Source organism: Pinus tabuliformis, chromosome 7, assembly GCF_031772625.1.
Source record: "Pinus tabuliformis cultivar Carrire ecotype Pingquan chromosome 7, CPIR1, whole genome shotgun sequence".
NCBI classification, from domain to species: domain Eukaryota; kingdom Viridiplantae; phylum Streptophyta; class Pinopsida; order Pinales; family Pinaceae; genus Pinus; species Pinus tabuliformis.
The window spans coordinates 1636141823-1636147647 of NC_142293.1; positions in this window are offsets into that span (position 1 = coordinate 1636141823).

Consider the following 5825-nt stretch of genomic DNA (forward strand, 5'->3'; position numbering starts at 1 on the left):
ACATCTGTTATAGCATCATATTAGCCAACATTGTTCATAGCAAGGCCTTGACTAACAGCTTTATCTCTCATAATACCAGAGCACAATGTTGGCGAGGCCAATGGCTTATAAACACCTTGGTCATTGTCTCTAAAGGTACATACCCACCCAGGTGTTCCCTGAGTATGATCTTCCAGGACAATTCTTGTCTTGGGTTCCCAACACTCAAATAATATCGCTCCTCTTGCCTACTCTTGTCTTGGGTGCCCTACAAATCCTCAAAGAGCATTAGATGCCAAATGATTGCCCAATCCTCCCGTTATTTCTTGCCAAGTGAAGACAAGAAAGTTGTGTCTATCTCTTCCCCTTGATTGGGGAAGACATGCCCAAGTGTCCTCTGACAAGGAACTTGCCCAAGCTCCTTTGTAGTTGGGAAATTGTTAGAACTCCCTCTTAGCTAGGGACTTGTCCATTCATCAACAACGTCTTCTTCGTGGGTCCTTCAGCCACATGATCTCCTTCTTTCCTTCAATGTCATGAAGTCTTTGTTTGAACTTCTTCTTGGCAGGGTACCAGCCATCGATCACTTTCCCCCTTGGTTTGTCATGTCATTTCTCCCTTCGTGGAATGTGGCCTTCTTGATATATATCAGGACCTTTTTGTCATCTAGCTACTCCTTTGTCACCTTGTCTATCCTTCATAACACTTATCACATGGATGCCTAGTTGTAGTCGCTTGTTCCCGTACTTTGATTTAGTGGCCCTTCATGACTTCATCGTGATATTTCTCTTCATCATGACATATTTGTAGAGTTGAATCGGTTGTATGCACCTTACTATCTCCAAGGCCTTCATAGGTGTCAAGGGTCCTTTATCTTTTTCTTCATTTGTCAGTGTTTCCATGCCTTCTTTCGAGAGATGTTGAGGAATCTTGTCAAATAGTTATTCTTTGTGACCGCGATGTTCTTCACTTGATCCTTATTGGATTGATTGGTCAACCACCTTATACTCCTTATGAGAGCACTTCTTCATGTTGACCTTTACTCCACTATAGCACATGACTCCGAGCATGTCGTTGGCGAAAGAGATCCTTTTATTCTTGATAGTGATTCTAGAACTTTTCCCATGACCCAATCAATATATATGATGACATGACTTAAAATTTGATTCATACATACCTCATCTTGATTATGCTTTTATCATCGCGGCTTTATTTGATAGTTCTCCTCGATTGGTGTAGCCTTTCTTGCTTCATATGCTCTCGCCTGTATATCATCCTCTCTTGAATCCCATAAATGGGACCCCCAATGAGACCTCTACCCCCTTTGAAAGAAGACTTTAAGCAAAGAGGTTGTTGACTTAGTCATAGGAGGATCTTCCTTCTTTTGCTTCTTGTCGTCTTCTTTCACTTCATGAGTTACATGAGCTTCTTCCCTTTTTCTATTGTTGTTGTTGTCCTTCTTAAGTTTAGGACAATCCCTTTTGTAGCGTCCATACTCTTGGCATCCAAACCATTGGACTTTGGACATGTAGTGGTCCCAACCAATTTGTTACTTTCCTTGCAAAAAGACACTGAGGTATACTCAGAAGGGGACATATACTTACTTGATAGAGTTTGAGATGTAGTGAACTTGCTTTCTTCTTGAAGACTTGATGGCTTGCCTTCCTTAGATCTTGATGTTGTTCAAGTTGCTTTCTTCAAATGGACTTGCTTGATGACTGGACTCGTAGTGCCTTTCATTCTTCAAGATGGTGTAGCTTGATGTAGGTCCCTCTTTGATTTATTCTTCTTGTAGGTGCCTTTATACAAGGCGTTTCTTCTTGCTTTGTAGTCTTCCATGATGAATGATAGATGGTAGACCTTCTTGTCCTTGATGTGATTGAGACTTCTTGGCTTGACGCTTCAACCTTATAGATGTTCTTGAGATTCCCTTTCCTTGATGTGTCACCTTAGCTCCGATACCACGTTGAAGAATCTGGGGCAATGGGGTATAGCGGGATTCTTCTAGACTTGATAAAAATTTGTGAAGCTCTTTTGCAATTTATCGTGTTATCTTAATCTTCTTCTCTTCTTATTAATGCATGTGTGTTTACTTTCATCGAACTAGTGCCAAAAACATAATAACAAGAACACAAGATGTTGGCTCTCTGCCAGGGAAAAACATCTCTCTCTCTCAGAGAGGAAAACCCTTTCGTAAATTTCTCTCATTGAAGCTTCTTATTGGTCATTGCGAAGCCCTAGACCCTTGAAAATAATATCCCCCAAGCACAAGTCAAGTCCTTCCTCCTCTCTGCACTTTGTTTCTTTGATGCTTTGTTCCCCGACACTCTATCCTTCTTTCAACTTTTGATAGTCCGTGGTGGACTAGCTCTAGATGAGACTCCAACCTTTGATCCTTAGCGAGATCCTTTACCAATGAAGAAACCTTCATTCTCTTGACCAACCGAGCCTTTTTCTTGATGTGAGGTTGCAGGCTCGATGTACACCAAGTTTATTGCACCTAGGGCGATTTCCATCGCGACGAGACATGGGAACCGCAACTTTCCCGCGCTTGGGATGCTTTTGACAAGGCGGGAAATGGAACCCCCGGGTTCCCCGTAATTTGGCGACCTTTGTCGAGGAGGGACTGGGAGACTCCATGTCACGCTCCTATCCTAGTGGTAGTATTTCAACCATGCATAAGCGGGTGCAGCACCACCGTACTTTTTCTTTTTACCAATACTTGAGTACACGGTCTGCGCCTACTTCAACACTCGGTCAATTTTCCAATAAGTGTTCTTAACAATGCAGTGAAAATAAGTTACCATAAAATTATCTTCTTCAATTATTCTTTCAACCCATCATGTCGTGTGGTCGTGCTGCACTGGCCCGCGGCCTGCACGACACAACTCCACACCTAAACTGCGAACCTGTCCGCCCGACTTGGCTTCCGCAGCGCCCAAACTCTGCCCGTCGGTGCGGTCCATAGTGAGGGTGCATGGCCCGCATGCAGTGCAGCCTGCCTGCCTGGACGGTAACCCGCCCTGCTCTGCCTGTCCACGCTACCAAGCCTGACCCACCCTCTGTAATCCGCCCACCGGTGCGACCCTCTTACCCGCGTCCTTCTCTTCCTTCCATTTTCGCCCAACTCCTTCCTTCGCACTTGTTCTACGATGTGGAAGTCTGAGTTTGATGTCGCTTCGTTGAACGCCATCCTCCTTACTTATACGCATCCTTTCGCCCAAGGGTTGTGTCTCTCGAGGATAACAAGGGTCTGATCCATCAACATGCATGCCTGGCTGACCTGCCACATAACCTTGACACGCCCCATTCCAATGAACCTTTGCGTCCCTTCGTGTGCACCGTCGCACCCATGGGTCGGCTCCAACACCTCGCCGATTACACCCGTCACCGCACATCGCATACCTGTCCGCATCTTAACTCGTTCGCACATGTCACCTCTTTCATCTGGGCATGCAACAAGGGTAGCCCGTGCGCCTTCTGTCGGTGGCTCGCCCATCGTGCAGGTATCAAGGGGTGTGCGCCACGCCCAACACGGCGCGAGTGACATGGGAACCCCACGTGTCACACCCCCAGGCCTACAGTAGTCTTTCAACCGTACTTGGCGAGGTGCGGCGCCACCAAACACTTTCTTTTCACCAATACTTATGTTCATGGACTACACCCAACCATTAGTCTACTTAGTTTGTTTTTCGGAACCAAGTATTATTATGTTTCCTTTATACCAATGAACACCTATACACATTCATTATCATCAGAAATTATACATGAAGAACACAATTGCACAGTATAAAGGGAGGGGCAACTCCCTGAACAATGAGTCTACCCGAATACAATATATTATTCAACTCTATAATGTTGACGAGGCTTTACAAGTATACATGGGAAACACCAAGTTTCATACTTAGCCAATTTTACAAATAGGCAACACCTCCGTGTGCCAACCGAGTTCCTTGCCCAAGCTGGGCGAGCGCGCCCTCACACGAGCTGCCAACCATACTCCTCAACCGAACCTCGTTTTTCGCTGCATGACGGGCACGCGACCTCATCTGAGTCACCTCGCGTTTCCTTTTGCACGACAGGCGGGCAACTTACCCGAGTCACTCGAGACACCTCTACGTTTCTTCTTCCACGACGGGCGGGCGACCTACCCGAGACACCCCGTGTCACACCGAACGACGGGTGCCTTCCTTACCCGCACCCTCACCCGATAACCGAAACCTGTGCTTATTGTGTGTGCTTGCCCAAGAGCGGGTGCATATATGCCCACGCCTCATTTGTGACCTACTCCACTACTTCGCACTTTTTTTTTATCATCGAATTCTCATGTTCGAATGTACATCTTCGAATGAATTCCAAATGCTCCAATGCCTTGCCATATTTATACGAGCGGTTGGGCAAGTCGCTGCCCAGGCCGACTCGACCACTGCATGCCAAAACGCCCTTACACGTCGCAAACTTGCCATTCGATTGTTGGTCGGCAAACAATCCCTCATTCAAGTCACCCCAACATGTAATTTGGCCCGTGTGTTATGCCAAACGCTCCCATGCTATAAACCAACCATCGCTCCACCTCTAATGCACATTATACTTATGTCCCTTCTCACATTTCAGTCGTAGAGTTCACACTTCGCACCGATGGGGAGAAACCGAACCGCAGGTCCTTACACCGCATTTCCCAGACTTGGGCAACAATTTTTGTTGTGACGTGAAATGAAAACCCCGTGTGTGTCCACTGACTTGGGTAGCAGTTTTCATCGCGCCACAAAATGGACACCCCAAGTTCCCTGGACTTTGGCGGCTCTTCGTGGCCCCCCGATATGGAAATCCGAAGTTCCATAGGCTCTCGAGCGATTCAGGGTGTGCCGCGACATGGAAACAACGAGTTCCCCAGACTTGGGCAGCGGTTTCGAAACACGCCAAGTTCCCAAGACTTGCGAGCTGGTTTGCATCGTCATGGAAACCCCAAGTTCCTCGCATTTCCCTTGTGCCATAAAATGCGGAAACCCGTGGTTCCATCAAAGGGTGGGACATGGAAACCCCAAGCTTCCCAGGCTTGGGCGCCAGGGTGCGACATGGAAAACCCCGAGTCTCTGCAGGCTTGGGTGCCGCCAGCTTCGGTCATGGCGTGACATGGAAACCACAAGTTTCCCAGGCCTGGGCGCCGGGGCGTGACTTGGAAACCCCGAGTTTCCGCAGGCTTGGGCACCGGTGGTTTCGGTCGTGGCACGACTCGGAAACTCCAAGTTTCCCCAGGCTTGGGCGTGGGGGCGCGACTCGAAAACCCCAAGTTTCCTCAGGCTTGGGAGCTGCCGGTTTTGGTTGGGGCACGACATGGAAACCCCAAGTTTCCCCTGGCTTGGGCACTAGGGCGCAAGCTGGAAACCCCAAGTTTCCCCATGCTTGGGCGCGACTTGTAAACCCCAAAACATTTTGCGCCGGGAGGAAACCCCAAATTTTAGGCGCGACATGGAAACCCCAATTTCTTTTCTACGCCAGGTGGAACCCCCAAATTTTAGGCGCCGGGTGGAAACCCCAAATTTTTGGCATGACATGGAAGCCCCGAATTTTAGGAGCCCGGTGGAAACCCAAAATTTTAGGCACCGGGTGGAAACCCCAAATTTTGGTGCGACATGGAAGCCCCAAATTTTAGGAGCCCGGTGGAAACCCAAAATTTTCGGCGCTGGGTGGAAACCCCAAATTTTTGGCGAGACATGGAAGCCCCAAATTTTGGGTGTCGGGGCGCGGCATGGAAACCCCAAATTTTGGGCACCGGGGCGCGGCATGGAAACCCCATTTTTCCCGAGCTTCGGCGCCTTTTCCGTCGCGACGTAGAAACCCCAAAT